This window comes from Coenobita brevimanus, chromosome 85, assembly GCF_032717465.1.
Source record: "Coenobita brevimanus isolate Jiangsu-jjx chromosome 85, ASM3271746v2, whole genome shotgun sequence".
NCBI classification, from domain to species: domain Eukaryota; kingdom Metazoa; phylum Arthropoda; class Malacostraca; order Decapoda; family Coenobitidae; genus Coenobita; species Coenobita brevimanus.
In genome coordinates this window covers 2917501-2935000 of record NC_137038.1, presented here as the reverse complement: position 1 = coordinate 2935000, position 17500 = coordinate 2917501, and the positions used below count along the sequence as shown (strand labels likewise).

General features: G+C 42.7%; 1 protein-coding gene across 1 annotated transcript in view; it reads right to left on the bottom strand.

Annotated features, from left to right (window-relative positions):
• LOC145410393 (adenylate cyclase type 5-like) overlaps positions 1–17500 on the bottom strand; it is a 93220-nt gene that overhangs the window by 34804 nt on the left and 40916 nt on the right. The window lies entirely within an intron of this gene.

Sequence of the window (17500 nt, the reverse complement as noted above, 5' to 3'; positions counted from 1 at the left end):
AGATTGGTGGATAGATTGATAGATAAATAGATAGATGGTTAGGGAGGACACTGAGAATGTGATGGGAGAAATTGGAGATAGATAGATAGATAGATAGATGGTTAGGTAGGAGATATAGATAGATAGATAGATACATGGATAGGTAAGAGGCTTAGAAGTTTGACGGTTCGAATTAGAGGAAGTGGTTAGGCAGGATTAGAAGGGAGGCTTGGGTTAGGCAGAGGTAGGCAGGGTTAGGCAGAGAGGGGGTTTGTTAGGCAGGGGATGGATGAGGTGAGGATGGTTGGGAGAGAGGATAGTGGATGGATAGATGAAAGAATGGAGAATAGACTGAGGATAGTTGAGGTGAGGATAGTGGATAGATAGATAAAACAATAGAGAATAGACTGAGGATAGATGAGGTGAGGATAGTGGATAGATAGATGGACAGACTGAAGCAAATATTGTGTAATAAATATAATAATTACACAATGCTTTTAAAGGTGGCGATAATTGGCTGTCAGGTAATTATTTTCTAAAAGGCAATTACACCTGACATGAGAGAGAGAGAGAGAGAGAGAGAGAGAGAGAGAGAGAGAGAGAGAGAGAGAGAGAGAGAGGAGGAGGAAAATACGTGAAGATAGAGAGGGAAGAAAGAGAAAAGGAAAAGAATGGAGGAGAGAGAGAGAGAGAGAGAGAGAGGAAATTTTCTCCATTAAATTTGCATAGGAGAGTAGACAGAGATTTAAAAGGGGGGAGGGAGGGAGGGAGGGATGGAGGAAGGGGAGAGGGGGAGGGGGAAGAGAGATGGGAAGAGGAGCTTGAGGGAAGGAGAGGAAAGGAGGGAATTGAGAATGAGAAACGTGAAATTGAGAGAGAGAGAGAGAGAGAGAGAGAGAGAGAGAGAGAGAGAGAGAGAGAGTTCAATGTAAGGGGAGGGAGGATGAATGGGGGAAGGGGAGGGAGAGAGGGAGGGGAGGGAGGGAGAGGGGAGTGTAAGCGATTTTTTTTTTTTTTTTTTTGAGACAGTAAAGGCTTCATAACCCACTTTGCCGTAGAGAGAGAGAGAGAGAGAGAGAGAGAGAGAGAGAGAGAGAGAGAGAGAGAGAGAATTCATAGTCTCAGGTGGTCCGTGACTTGGTATAAAGATCACACACACACACACACACACACACACACACACACACACACACACACACACACACACACACACACACACACACACACACACACACACACACACACACACACCAGGTATGCCATTAATACAGAATGGTTATACACTGCAGGCAAATTAACTTTCTCTCTCTCTCTCTCTCTCTCTCTCTCTCTCTCTCTCTCTCTCTCTCAGAAGGAAATAAACTCGTAAGCTGTTTTTAATGCAAGGAAGAAGGAACCTAAGGCAAGGAGTCCGCAAAATTGTTCCCTTCAAGAAAAAAAGAAGAATAAGAAGAGCCAAATTCAAGATCCGTTCATTTCGAGATGCCTGGACACACCGCGTTTGAAAGACTGGAGATCATAGGCAGAGGGAAATACAGACAGAGGAGACAGTTCCATAGACAGTTCCATAGTTGACCTGTTGCATAAATGAAGGACTGGGAGTAACGGTTAACTCTTGCATTAGAGAGTTGGACAGAAAAGGGATGAGAGTTTATTGCTAGACGGGTGCTACGCGCCCGTCGTAGAGGTGGAGGGATGCAAGCAGATAGTTCAGAGGAACAGTGACCATTGAAGTAGCGATAGAAAAGAGATAAAGAGGCAACAGCGCGGCGAAGAGACAGAGGTTGACGGAAGCCAGTAAGTGGAGGAGAGTAAATGAGATGAAAAGCCTTTGACTCCACCCTGTTAAGAAGAGCTTTTACATGAGAGTTGTACTCTGCACAGAGGCGAATAAAACCCGTGTGTGAAGTCAACAACTGTGCAGGGGTAAAGAAGGTACGGAGTCGGCTTAGCACACCTAATCTCTTGGAAGCAGATTTCACAAGAGAGGTAATATGAATGAAACCCCAAGTATGTAGTATGGTGATGCAGGACTGAGTTGGATATTGTTAAACAGTAGAGGATATTCCTGTGTAAGATTCTGACGGGTTGAAAGATGTAAGGAGTGAGTAGGAGGTAAAGAAAGAGAGGTTTTATTTCAGAGAGAGAGAGAGGAGGGGGAGGGAGGATAGGGAAAGGGAGAGAACAAAGGGAGAGGAGGGAGGGAGGTGTGAAGGTAGGAAGGGTGGAAAAAGGGATGAAGGGGGAGAGAGAGAGAGAGAGGTGAATCAAAGAAGGGAGATAAGAGGAGGGAAGGGAAAGAGAAGTTGGAAGTGGAGAGAGAGAAAGAGAGAGAGAGAGAGAGTTGGAAATGGAGAGAAAGGGAGAGTAAAGGACGGCAGAGTAGAAGGGAGAGTAAAAAGTAGACAGATAGATAGACAGAGAGACAGACAGACAGATAGATAGACAGGACAAAGAGCCGTGAGCAAGTCGTACCCACACCTGTCAATTACCTGTGCTTACCTGAAGAGTCGCTGCGATAGATAGACGTAAACCAGGTCGATAGATAAACTGGGAGGAAACGTTGACGTGAGGTAGTGTGTGGAATATTGAGAGAGAGAGAGAGAGAGAGAGAGAGAGGGAGGGAGAGAGAGAGAGAGAGAGAGAGAGAGAGAGAGAGAGAGAGATTTTTCATTATAATAAGTGATCTTTCTATACATTTCATTATACTCTCTCTCTCTCTCTCTCTCTCTCTCTCTCTCTCTCTCTTATTTTCCCTCCTCCCCTCTTTCTATCTTTCCTCTTTTTCTCCTCCTCTATATGTCTTCTCTCGCCCTCTTTCATTCTTTCCCCTCCTCTCCCTGTCCTTTCCCTCCCTCTCTCCCCCTCCCCCTCCCTCCCTCCCTCCCTCAACAAACCTTTTTATGAATAATTATTTCTCAAAAGTTCCTCTCCCTCCCTCCCTCCCTCCCTCCCTCCCTTCCTTCCTCTTCTCTCCTTCCCTCCCTCCCTTCCTCTTCTCTCCCTCCCTCCCTCCCTTCCTCTTCTCTCCCTCCCTCCCTCCTTATTTTACTTCCCCATTTTGCCTCCCTTCTTCGCCTCCTTCTCTCCCTACTCCTCTCTTCCCTTTTTTCTTCCCTTCTACCCTCCCTTCTTCGCCTCCTTCTCTCCTTCCTTCACCCCTCTCTCTCTCTCTCTCCCTCCTTGTTTTCATTCTTCCCTCCCCTTTTCACCTTCCTCCTCTCTCTCTCTCTCTCTCTCTCTAATAACCATCATTAATAATTTTTTTCCCGAATTCCTCTCTTTCTCCCTCTCCTTCTCTCCTTCCTCCTTCACCCTCCCTCTCTTCCTCCCTCCCTCACTCCTTCCTTTCCTTCAACTCCTCCCTTCATCCCTTCCCTCTTTCATCTCCCTCCTTCACTCTCCCTCTCTCCGTCCCCCCCTCTTTATCAGTCATCCTCCCTCCCTCTACTTCCTCCTTCACCTTCCATCTTTCTCTCCTTCCTCTCCTTCTGTCTTCCTTCCTTCCTTCCTCCCTCCTTCCCTCTCCTTCATTTCTCTTTCTCCATTCACTCCCTTCTTCCACTGCCTTTCATCCTTCCTCCTTATCTCTCCTTTCCTTCCTTCCCTCCTTCCTTCCTTCCTTCCCTCCTTCCTTCCTCCTTCACTTCCTCCTTAATTAACTTCATCAAGGACAATTATATCCCAAAAGCCTCTTCCCTCCTTTGCTCTTCCTTCATCCTCCTTCCTTTTCCTTCCCTCCCCTCCCTCTCTTCCCTCCTCCGTCCCTTCCCCTCCATACCTCTCCCTTCCCTCTTTTCCTTCCTTCCTTTCTTTCTCCCTTTTTCCCTCCCTCCCATCCTTCCTTCCATCCTTCCTTCCTTCCTTCCTTCCCTCTCTTTCTTCTCCCCTTTCCCTCTCCCTTAGTCCTTTCGTCCCATCTATTTTCCCTCCATTTTTCCCTCCCTCTCTCTACCCCTTCTCTTCCCTCTCTCCCTCCTTCCTTCGTCTTCTCCTTCTTTCCTTCCTTTCTTCTCTCCCACCTTTCTTCCTTAACTTTCTCCTTCCTTCTCTTCCTTCTACCTCACTTAACTCCCTCCCTCCTTCCCTCCCTCCCTCCTTCCTTCCTTCCTTCCTTCCTTCCTTCTTCCTTCCCTCCCTCCTTCCTTCTTCGCTCCCATTAATAACCTTAACTCCCTCTTTCTCTCCTTCCTTCCTTCCCTCCTTCCTTCCCTCCTTCCTTCCCTCCTTCCTTCCTTCCCTCCTTTCTTCCTTCCCTCCTTCCTTCCCTCCTTCCTTCCTTCCTTCCTTCCTTCCCTCCTTTCTTCCTTCCCTCCTTTCTTCCCTCCTTCCTTCCCTCCTTCCTCCCTCCCTCCCTCTCTCCTTCCTCCCTCCCTCCCTCCCTCCCTCCCTCCCACTAATAACCCTCATTAAAGACAATTTCTCCCCAAAAGTCTGAACCGCCAAAAAAAAAAAAAAAAAAAAAAATGGCGATACTCGAGTCGGCCTCCGCAGAACCTCCCCAAATTGGACACCCCTCCACCCCACCCCACCTCCACCCCTACCCCACCCCACCCCATCCCACCCCACACCACCCCATCCCACCCCACCTCCACCCCCACCTCCACCCCCACCCCCACCTCCACACCACCCCCACCCCCCCACCCCACCCCACCTCCACCCCCACCTCCACATCCACCCCCACCTCCACCTCCACATCCACCCCCACCTCCACATCCACCTCCACATCCACCCCACCTCCACCTCCACGAAAGAGGAAGAAAGAGGAGGTGGGAAAGAGAAGGAGGAAGGTAATGGAAAAAGGTGGAGAAGAAAGAAATGAGAGAGAGAGAGGGAGAGAGAGAGAGAGGGAGAGAGAGAGAGAGAGGGAGAGAGAGAGAGAGAGGATACTAAAAGAAAAGTAACCAAGATAAAATGAGGAAGAATGTATGTGTGTGTGTGAGAGAGAGAGAGAGAGAGAGAGAGAGAGAGGATACTAAAAGAAAAGTAACCAAGATAAAATGAGGAAGAATGTATGTGTGTGTGTGAGAGAGAGAGAGAGAGAGAGAGAGAGCCATACGTCTTCCCGGAAGGTTTTGTCCACCTGTCCTTCCCTCAAAGACTTATCGCCTACATTTCCTTACCCACTCTTTTCCCTCTCTTTCTCTCTTTTTTCTCTTTTTTTTCTCTCTTTCCTTTCTCCCTCTTTTTTCTCTCGTTTTCTCTTCTTTCTCTCTTTTCTCTTTCTCTTTTCCTCTTTCTCTCTCTTTTTTCTCTTTTTCTCTCTTTCTCTCATTACTTCCCTGATGTATTTTTCTCTCCCCTAATTGGATTCGCCTTTGTTTTACTCTCATTTTTCTTTATTCTTGTTTTATGTGTGTGTGTGTGTGTGTGTGTGTGTGTGTGCGTGTCTGTCTGTCTGTCTCTTTGTGTGTGTGTGTATCTGTCTGTCTGTCTGTCTCTTTGTGTGTGTGTGTGTGTGTGTGTGTCTGTCTGTCTCTTTGTGTGTGTGTGTGTGTGTGTTTTATTGGCTTTTATATTCCTTTTAATATTTTTCTTGATGTTTTTCCTCTCTTATTTGCTATTTATATTTTTTTTCATATTTTCTATAATTTTTAGTGTGCATTTTTCTCATTTCTTTTTATATTTAGATTTTTTTGTGTATTTTTCTTGTATTGTATTTTTTTCATGTGTATTTTTGGTACTGTATTCTTTCATGTTTTTTTTTGTTTTGTTTTTCGTTTTTTCTTTTCTTTTTTTTCTTGTGTATTTTGTGTGTATTTCATTTTTTTTATTATTTTATTTTTCTGGCGTATGTTTTTGTTTATTTTTTCTTTATATTTTTTCTCATGTTTTTCTTGTGTATTTTTTTGTGTGTGTTTTTCTTGTGTATTTTTTGTGTGTGTTTTTCTTGTGTATTTTTTCTTTTTTGTTTTTCTTGTGTTTTTTTTCTTTTGTTTTGTTTTTTTTCTTTTGTGTTTTTCTTGTGTTTTTTTCTTTTGTGTTTTTCTTGTGTATTTTTTCTTTTGTTTTTCTTGTGTTTTTTTTCTTTTGTTTTTCTTGTTTTTTTTCTTTTGTGTTTTGTTTTTTTTCTTTTGTGTTTTTCTTGTGTTTTTTTCTTTTGTGTTTTTCTTGTGTATTTTTTCTTTTGTGTTTTTTTTTTCTTTTGTTTTTTTCTTGTTTTTTTCTTTTGTGTTTTTCTTGTGTATTTTTTCTTTTGTGTTTTTCTTGTGTGTTTTTTCTTTTGTGTTTTTCTGGTGTAGTTTTTCTTTTATGTTTTTCTTGTTTTTTTTCTTTTGTGTTTTTCGTGTTTTTTTTTTCTTGTGTATTTTTTCTTGTGTGTTTTTCTTGTGTATTTTTGTGTATTTTTATTTTTGTTTTGTTTTTTTTACTTATTTTGTGTATTTTTCTTGTCACCAAAAAATAATGTTTCGTCTCTTGTTTTCCACTTTTTTCGTCATTGTAATTTTTTCACCTCTTTTTGTATATATTTAGTGTTTCCTTTATATATCTTTCTGTCTGTCTTGTCACTCTTTATTTTCTTATTTCGTTTTTACCACTTTTTTCGCCCCCTTTTTTCATATATATATTTCCCTCATTCTTATTTCTCAAACCTTATGCTTCGTTTTGTCTTTGTTTTTTTTTTGTTTTTTCATTCTACCTGTCTTTTTTTCTTTCTTTATTTTCTCATTTCGTTTTTACCACTTTTTTTCGTCTCCTTTGTAATTTTTTTTTTTTTTCATTTTTTTCATTTTTTTTTTTTATTCTGTGTTTCGTTGTGTTTTTTTTAATCATTGTTTTTTTTTTTTTTTCTCGTTTCCTTTCCTATCCTTTTTGCCACTTTGTTTCGTCTCTTCAAGTATCTCTGACCTCATTCTCCCTTTCTTTCCCGTAAATTCTCCCTTTCTTTCCCGTAAATTCTCCCTGTCTTTCCCGTAAATTCTCCCTTTCTTTCCCGTAAATTCTCCCTTTCTTTCCCGTAAATTCTCCCTTTCTTTCCCGTAAATTCTCCCTTTCTTTCCCGTAAATTCTCCCTTTCTTTCCCGTAAATTCTCCCTTTCTTTCCCGTAAATTCTCCCTTTCTTTCCCGTAAATTCTCCCTTTCTTTCCCGTAAATTCTCCCTTTCTTTCCCGTAAATTCTCCCTTTCTTTCCCGGACATTCTCCCTTTCTTTCCCGTTGGCCTCATTCTCCCTTTCCCGTAAATTCTCCCTTTCTTTCCCGTTGACATTATTCTCCCTTTCTTTCCCGTAAATTCTCCCCTTCTTTCCCGTAAATTCTCCCTTTCTTTTCCGTAAATTCTCCCTTCCTTTTCCGTAAATTCTCCCTTTCTTTCCCATATATTCTCCCTTTCTTTCCCGTTGACCTCATTCTCCCTTTCTTTCCCGTTCACCTCCTTCTCCCTTTTCTGTAAACTCTCCCTTAGACCTTTAATACAATTGCAACCAAGATGTGTGACGACCGCGGGGCCACTGAGTTCCCGGGAGGTCAACTGAGGTCATCTGGGGTCATTTGAGGTCAACGTAGGTTATTTGAGGTCATTTAAGATGATGTAGGGTCACTTGATGTTAGCATGTATCATCTTAGGTCAGTTGGGGACATTGAGGTCATTTAAGGTCAGTTTGGGTCATCTGAGGTCATTTAAGGTCAGTTTGGATCATCTGAGGTCCTCTAATGTCAACTGGGGTCATCTAAGGTCAATTAGGTCATCTGAGGTCATTTAAGGTCAATTTGGGTCATCTGAGGTCAACTATTTTCATACAAGGTCAGCTGGGGTCGTCTTAGGTCACCGTGCTAATTTATAATAGGTCACTGGGTAGCGGGTCATAGTTTCTCTCAAGGTGTCGGGTATTTAAACATCTCACTAGAATAAAAACAGACTCAAGATGCTTCACGCCCACCATCCACTCACTCGATGTAGTGGTGCCTTTTGTGTGGCCAATCAAATGGTCTCTCATAGCTTGCGCTGGATGGTAACTACAGAACCAGATAAACGCCTGGTGGATTAGTGGGTTGCGGTGCTTAAATCCGGATGTGGTTTGGGGGATTTTAATAGATTGAGGGATTTAAATAGATTGGGGGATTTAAATAGATTGAGGTATTAAATAGCTTGAGGGATTTAAATAAATTGAGGGATTTAAACTGATTCAGGGATTTAAATAGATTGAGGGATTTATATAGATTGAGGGATTTAAACTGACATGGATCCTCCTCCTCTTCCTCGTCCTCCTCCTCTTCTTCTTCTTCCTCCTCCTCCTCCTCCTCCTCCTTCTTCTTCTTCTTCCTCCTCCTCCTCCTCCTCCTTCTTCCTCCATCGTGTTGCCTTCTTGACTTCTTATCCTTCCTCCTCACCTTGTCTCTCAACTTTTACTTTCCTTCCTCCAGTTTATCTCCTCCTCCTCCTCCTCCTCCTCCTCCTCCTCCACCTTCACGTTCTCATCTTCCATTCTTTTCTTTTCGTTATTTTTATCTTTCTTTCTCTCTTTCCTTATTGCTCTTATCCTTGTCATTATTTTTCCTTTCTTTATTTTTCTTGATTTCATTTTTATCATCATTCTCTCTCTCTCTCTCTCTCTCTCTCTCTCTCTCTCTCTCTCTCTCTCTCTCTCTCTCTCTCTCTCCTCCTCCTCCTCCTCCTCCTCCTCCTCCTCCTCCTCCTCCTCCTCCTCTATAAGCCATTGTCACTGTAATAACATTCACTTTTCATCCCCTCCCTCCCTCCTCTCTCCCTTCCTCCATCCCTCTCTCCCTCCCTCCCTCACTGGACACCTCCATTATCGCCAGAATACTCCTCTTTTCCTCCCTCTCTCTTCACTTTTTCCTCCATCCCTCACTCTCTCCTTACCTCCCTTACTCCTATCGTCTTGTCTTTTCAAAATTCTTTACCTCCACCTGTCTCTTTCAATTTCCCTCCTCCTTCTCCACCTCCTTCTTCCTTCCTTCCTTCCTTCTTTCCTTCCTTCCATCCTTCCTTCCTTCCTCACTTTTTTCTTTCCTCATTTACACTTCGTTTTCCTTCCTTCCCTCTTTCCCTCTCCCTTCCTTCCTTCCCTCCTTCCTTGTTTCCTTCCTCCCTTCCTTCCATCTCTCCTCATTACTCTTCACCTGTCATTTCCTTCTTCCTTCCTCCCCCCCTTCTGTCTTCCTTTCTCCCTCCCGTCCTTCCTTCCTTCCTTCCTTTCATCTCTTTCTCACTCATTACTCTTCACCTGTCATTTCTTTTCTTCTCCAACCTGTTACAGTTTTAATTGCTTCCTCCTTCATCCTCATTCCTTACATTTCCTTCATTTCCTTCTGATTTTTCTCCTTTCTATTCCTTTCCTTCGTCTTCCTTCACTTCCTTCTTACATTTCCTTCTTCATTTCTTTCTTATTTTCTCCCCCTTTCATTCATTTCCCTCTGAGATTTCCTTCTTTCCTTCTTACATTTCTTCATTTCCTCCTTCATTTCCTTTGTATTTTCTCCTTTTCATTACTTCCTTCTTCTTCCTCCTTTTCTTCCTACATTTCCTTCATTTCCTTCTATATTTCCTCCTTATTTGCTCTCCTTTTCCTTCATTTCCTTCTTCAGCTTCCTTCATTTCCTTCATATTTTCTCCTTTTCATTACTTCCTTCTTCTTCCTCCTTTTCTTTCTACATTTCCTTCTATATTTCCTCCTTATTTGCTCTCCTTTTCCTTCATTTCCTTCTTCAGCTTCCTTCATTTCCTTCGATTTTTACTTGCTATTGTCTTATTTTCATTACCTTTCTTCTTTCACTCCTTCTCATCCTTCATTGGGTTCCTTCATTTCTTAATTTCCTTCCTTCATTTCCTTCATCTACCATCTTCCTTCATTTTCATCTTCCTTCATTTCCTCCCTCCACCTTCTTCCTTCATTTTCATCTGCCTTCCTTCATTTCCTCCCTCTGCCTTCTTCCTTCATTTCCTTCTTTATCTTCTAATTTCCTTCCTTATTCGTTCATTTTCCTTTAACGTATCCTTCTCATTTTCTTCATTTCCATCCTTCACTTCCTTCCTTCCTTCCTTTACTTCCTTCCCGTTGTCATTATTTTCTTTTCATTTCCTTCCTTCACTTCCTTCATTTCCGCTCCTTCACCTTCTTCCTTCATTTCCTTCTTCCTTCATTTCCTCCCTTCATTACCTCTTATCCTTCATCTTTCATCTTCATTATTTCCCCTCTCTCTCTCTCTCTCTCTCTCTCTCTACCTCAGTGATAAAGTGGGATGTGGAGTGGAAGGAGTAGAGAGAGAGAGCATCTACTACAACTACCACACTACCACACAACAACCACAACCACCACAACTACCACCACCACTATCACCACAATCACAACTACCACAATCACCACCATTACCACCACAATCACAATCACCACCATTACCACCACACCCACAACTACCACCACCACAACTACCACCACAACTACCACCACCATCACATCTACCACAACTACCACCATCAGAGCCTCGTCTTTACAAACTTACGTCAAGAAAACACTTCAATTTTTCTCACCGCTTCAATATTGGGTCGCGATGGTGGTAGTTGTGGTGGATGTGGTAGTTGTGGTGGTTGTGGTAGTTGTGATGGTGGTAGTTGTTGTGGTTGTGGTAGTTGTGATGGTGATAGTTGTGGTTGTGGTAGTTGCGATGGTGGTGGTAGTAGTGGTAGTTGCGATGGTGGTGGTAGTAGTGGTAGTTGTGGTAGTGGTAGTTGTGGTAGAACTCATATATATTCATTCTTTCATTATTTATCACTTCCTTCACTCCTGTTTTATTCTCTCTCTCTCTCTCTCTCTCTCTCTCTCTCTCTCTCTCTCGTGTTTACAGGTGAGGTACGGCCCACCTGATTACATCGGAGTGGAGGCTGCTAGGAGGTGAGGCACGGGTAGGCAGGGGTGAGGCACGGGTAGGCAGGGGTAAGGCAGGTGGTAGGCAGGGGTACGGGGGAGGCAGGAGGAGGTATGAGGGGTAGGCAAGAGGGCAGGTGAGGTAGTGTTAGGCAGGGTTATGAGTAAGGCAGAGTGAAGCAGTGAGGTAGGTGAGGCAGAGGGAGGTAGTGGACGGGAGGAGAGTTAGGCATGGGATTGGCAGATGCGTAAGGCAGGGTTAGGCAAGGTTATGGGTGAGGCAGAGAGAAAGAGAGAGAGAGAGAGAGAGAGAGAGAGAGAGAGAGAGAGGCAGGAATAAGGACGAAGGAAATGAAAGAGGGAGGAAATGAGAGAGAGAGAGAGAGAGAGGGAGAGAGAGAGGTAGAGGGGAGGGAATCGAGTTAGGAGCAATGGAGGAAGGAAATGAGAGAGAGAGAGAGAGAGAGAGAGAGAGAGAGAGAGAGAGAGAGAGAGAGGGAGAGGGGAGGGAATCGAGTTAGGAGCAATGGAGGAAGGAAATGAGAGAGAGAGAGAGAGAGAGAGAGAGAGAGAGAGAGAGGCTGTGAGAGAAAAATGTCAAAATCGCATCCAATGTATCATATAATTTGCTCTCAAATTTTTGGAAGGATGGAGGAAGGAGGAAAGAATTTGAGAGAGAGAGAGAGAGAGAGAGAGAGAGAGAGAATATGTGTGTGGGTGTGTGAAAGTTTGAGGGAGAGAGAGAGAGTGTGTGTAAATATTCGAGTGAGACTGAGAGAATGTGTGTGTGGGTGTGTGACGTTTGAGAGAGAGAGAGAGAGAGAGAGAGAGATAACAAGACCAAGATTCCTCCCTCAACTTGTCTTCTCCAATCTTTCTCTCCTCTTCCTCTCTCTTCATCTCTGTTTCTTTATTTTCACCATTATTTATTTTTTTTAGTTTTTTGAGTAATTATTTTTTCAATTTAACTTCTTCACTTCGATGACTTATATTTTTGAGATGCTGGATATTTATTTTTGTAAGCTAAAAAATTCGTCTTTGGCAGGACATAATAATAATAATAATAATGATAATAATAATAATAATAATAAAATAAGAATAGATATAATAAAAATAATAATAATAATGGTGATAATAATAATAATAATAATAATAATAATAATAATAATAATAATAATAATAATATAAAAATAATAATAATAACAATAATAATAATAATAATAATATTAATAATAATAATAATAATAAATGACGCTGTGATACTGAAAAGGCTAAGAGTTATATTCCTTGTGTATATACGTACCCGGCCCTGTCCTTCTGCCCCGTCCTAATAATATTCGGATTCTGTGTGTAATTAACCCCCATTAGACTTACATAATGACGATATACACAGATACACACCTACATTTATACATACACACGTACACATACATAAATACGTACACACATAAAGGTATACATGGTACTTTTTTTATTTAGATTTTTTTGCATAATTCTCTCTCTCTCTCTCTCTCTCTCTCTCTCTCTCTCTCTCTCTCTCTCTCTCTCTCTCTCTCTCTCTCCGTACACAACATGCTTCACATTCTTGCAGCCTCACACACACACACACACACACACACACACACACACACACACACACACACACACACACACACACACACACACACACACACACAATCGTCATGGCGGCTCGGTGAGGGTAACAACAATGGCGGAAACTGTACCCCCCCCCCGCCTAATCCCGGGTTCGACCACAATCCCCGGTAGGCATTAAAATATCGTCAACACCGGAGCCCCCCCGATTTCACTGACAAGGATAGCACTCCGAAAAGCAATCAAGTAGGAGGAAAACTGTTGAGCTCCCTCCCCCCTCCCTCCCTCCCTCCCTCCTCCCTCCCTCCCCCTTTCAGTGTACGTAATGGTGGTCAGTCAGAGAGGGAGGGGGAGGAAGGGAGGAAGGGGGAGGAGATGGGGAGGGAGATGTGTGTGTGTGTGTGTGTGTGTGTGTGTGTGTGTGTGTGTGTGTGTGTACCCTTCAGACACATCCACTGGGCCATAGGAGCTGAAAATGTCCCTTAAACCCTTTTACTGAGCGATTTATTCTAGTAGATTTATTCCAGCTAAATCACAATGGTTATATAATGTTTATCTATTGCCAGACGCCTTAATCCCGTAATGGGTGGCCACAAACAAATCGCCTCCATGTCGCCCTGTCCCCCACCCTGTCGTTGGGACTAAAAATAAAAATAAGAAAAAGAACAACATCCCGTCCGCCATTTTCTTCGGTGACGTCATCAAATATGGCGGCGATTAGGCAGGAAGACCCCTTTAATTGACCCTGAGGCTAATTAGAGGTAATTTACTCGACTAATTACTTTGTCCTTGTGGTTTTTGAAGGAGAGTTGGGATAATGAGGGCTATTTGATGTTTGCCTTGGGGTAATTAGTGGGTATTTAGGCTGTTAGTGGCTTTATAGGGGGTTGGTGGGTTGAGAGAGAGAGAGAGAGAGAGAGAGAGAGAGTGGGGGGGGGGGATGTGTGTGAAGTGAGTTGTAAAATACTTGAGATAAAGGGAGTGATTTGGGGAGAGAGAGAGAGAGAGAGAGAGGAGGGGTCTGGAATTGTTTGTCGAGCTTAGGAGTGAAGGAAGATGGTGTGATAATTGAGTTCGATGCAGCGGTACTCTCTCTCTCTCTCTCTCTCTCTCTCTCTCTCTCTCTCTCTCTCTCTCTCTCTCTCATTAACTTACCTTTTAAAACTTTTCAAACACTCATTCTCACGTGCAAAGTCTTACTACCACACATTAACCTCTCTCTCGCTCTCTCTCTCTCTCTCTCTCTCTCTCTCTCTCTCTCTCTCTCTCTCTCTCTCTCACACACACACACACACACACACACACACACACCTTTATTTTCATGTCTTTTTTTATCAGTCTGTGTGTGTGTGTGTGTGTGTGTGTGTGTGTGTGTGTGTGTGTGTGTGTGTGTGTGTGTGTGTGTGTGTGTGTGTGTGTGTGTGTGTGTGTGTGTGTGTGTGTGTGTGATTCTGTTCCCGCCCTTTGAGTCATCAGCTAACACCATTCTCTCTCTCTCTCTCTCTCTCTCTCGTAAATGAAAAAATATCAAGAAAAAAACATTGACTAGCAACTCGATGACGTCAGAGGCTCCCAACCAATAGGAATTAGTGACGTCATAAGCCGGGAGCCAATCAGAATTAAGGAAGGGATACTGCCAGCCAATCAGCTTTGAGAACGGGATATATACAGGAGTGTTGCCAACCTTTGAGGGTATTATTATTATTATTATTATTATTATTATTATTATTATTTTATTATTATTATTATTATTGTTATTATTATTATTGGTGGTGGTGGTGGTATTATTATTAGTAGTTGTAGTAGTAGTGTATTTGCTGTTATTATCATTATAAATTTTTGTGTGTGCTTTTTCGTGTGTGTGTGTGTGTGTGTGTGTGTGTGTGTGTGTGTGTGTGTGATATATTGAATGTGTATTATTGTCAAAGGTGTGTTTAGTCTGTCTGTCTGTCTGTCTGTCTCTCTCTCTCTCTCTCTCTCTCTCTCTCTCTCTCTCTCTCTCTCTCTCTCTCTCGCCACATAATTCTCTGACCACCACACCAACTAATTTATTTTATTCTCCACCACATCCATCTTTCCACATTCCTCTACCACAATAACACCACAATACTGTTCTCTATTTACCACACAACCACCACATCCCTACCACATCTCAACCACACACCACATCACTACCACATCTCAACCACACACCACATCACTACCACATCTCAACCACACACCACATCCCTGCCACATCTCAGTCACACCACATCCCTACCACAGCTCAACCACACACTACATCCCTACCACATCTCAACCACACACCACATCACTACCACATCTCAACCACACACCACATCCCTGCCACATCTCAACCACACACCACATCCCTGCCACATCTCAACCACACACCACATCCCTGCCACATCTCAGTCACACCACATCCCTACCACAGCTCAACCACACACTACATCCCTACCACATCTCAACCACACACTACATCCCTACCACATCTCAACCACACACCACATCCCTACCACATCTTAGCCACACACCACATCTCTACCACACTTCAGCCACATAATAACGAAAATTAAAATAATTTGACATATGGTTTGTTAAAAATAATGTAATAAAATATACAGAGACATTTTGTAATATCTTTGTAATATATGGGTACAGAAAAATTAAATCCCCTTTATTTTGACCTACACAGATAGATAGATTGATAGATAGATAGATGGATAGGTAGACAGGTAACACATCCCAGGTATGTTAATTAACGGACAGGTATGGCTTAATTCTTTTTACTACCTCACAACGCAGCAAGACAGGCGGACAGACAGGCGGACAGACAGATAGACAGGCAGACAGACAGATAAACAGACAGATAAACAGACAGACAGGGAGGCAAACAGACAGACAAAATAGTATGGAATATTTCTGACAGGTGTATATGTGCTTTCACTGTATCTAATTTTGGTTGCATTGGATGGATGGATGGATGGTTGGTTGGTTGGAAAATGGGTAGATTGAGAGGGTGGTTGCACTGATGAATGGTTGGTATATAGGTTGGATGGATGGTAGGTTGGATGGATGGATGGATGGATGATTGAATGGTTGGATGGATGGATGGATGGTTGGTTGGTTGGATGGATGGATGGATGGATGGTTGGATGGATGGTTGGATGGATGGATGGATGGTAGGTTGGATGGATGGATGGTAGGTTGGATGGATGGATGGATGGTTGGATGGATGATTGGTTGGATGGATGGTTGGTTGGATGGATGAATGGTTTGTTGGTTGGTCAATTTGTATATAAATGTATCTATCTGTCTATCTGTCTGTCAATCCCAGAGTTCATGCCGGGTGTCCAGTATATAAATTGGATAATAATAATTGGTAACCCCCACTATCCCAACTCTCTCTCTCTCTCTCTCTCTCTCTCTCTCTCTCTCTCTCTCTCTCTCTCTCTCTAATTAGCTGGCAGGACCTTCGTGTTATTAATTCCACAGACAGACCTGAATGCACCTAATTATTTCTTCATATATTCTCGCTTTTTTTTTTAGAGAGAGAGAGAGAGAGGGAAAGGGGGGGGGTTTCCTTTCATATGTAAATTGTATATATTCATTCATTTATGCGTGAGTGTGTGTGTGTGTGTGTGTGTGTGTGTGTGTGTGTGTGTGAGAGAGAGAGAGAGAGAGAGAGAGAGGAGGGAAGGGGGAGAGAGAATGATTAATTACATATGTATCAAATTTTTTTGTTTTAATATTTTATCTGTGTCACATTTTTACCTCTCTATCTATCACTTTCATCCATCACTGTCTATCCAACTATCTATCTACTCCATCTATCCACCCACCTATCCACCTGTTCATTTATCTATCTACATAAAGCCCGGTGCCATAAGCCCATAAGGGGGGGTCGTTTGTCAATGAGTTAGTTGTTTTACGGGGAGGGGCACTAACCCTCCGCCAACCCACTTGTTGACACGTAGGGAACACGTATGGGTTGATTATATGGCTACCACCCAGCGTTGGTAATGGTTTCCAGGCTTACAGGAAACCATTAGGCCTTTCACTCAATGTAAAGCCACCTGAGAAGGAAAGGAGAGTAATTAAAAGCGACAGGAGAGATGGGAGAAATAGGAAGAGAGGAGGGCAGACAGAAAAAAGAATGATATAGGTGAAGGAAGAATTAGGCAGCACTACATCAGGTGAGTGGATGATGCTCGCCACCACCGCTTTCGGTTGACAGCCTAATTAGTTCGTAATATTCCAGCATATGTATTATTTTAACCCAGGATAGACAACCACTTTGATTTCATTAAGTTTTTTTGCGGAGGATGATTGAGGCAAACGGAGAGGGGATGTATTTCGTGTGTGTGTGTGTGTGTGTGTGTGTGTGTGTGTGTGTGTGTGTGTGTGTGCCTTACCCCTACCTACACACTAGAACAATTTTATAACACACACACACACACACACACACACACACACACACACACACACACACACACACACACACACACACACACACACACCTGTCCAGCACGCCTCTCACCGTGTGCTACACCTATCCTTTACCTGCCTCAGTTATATACAATCTCCAGCAGCATTCCCCAAACCATCAATTAAAAAAACAAAAAAAAAAACAAAAAAACACTACCTGAGAGACAATCCATGGCTTAGAATAAATAAAATAAAGTAAATAAATAAATAAATGAATAAAGAGAGTAGGGTTCCGGGGCTAGGCTGGTGTTTCAGAATATTTAGTTAATTTCTTCATAATTCTTCGTGCCAAAATGGCTGAAAGGAATTATATTATCTAGTACGGTGACTCTCTCTCTCTCTCTCTCTCTCTCTCTCTCTCTACCTACCTACCTACCTATTTGTGTTTTGTGTAGTGGTGATGGAGGGAGGGATTGATAGCGGATTACAAAGGCGTTCATTGCTGCTTAGAGGTGTGTGTGTGTGTGTGTGTGTGTGTGTGTGTGTGTGTGTCGGAAATAGTACAGGTTTACCAGTGTGTAAAATTGTGTTTTGTGTGTGTGTGTGTGTGTGTGTGTGTGTGTGTGTGTGTGTGTGTGTGTGTGTGTGTGTGTAGGCTGGCTTATTGATTAC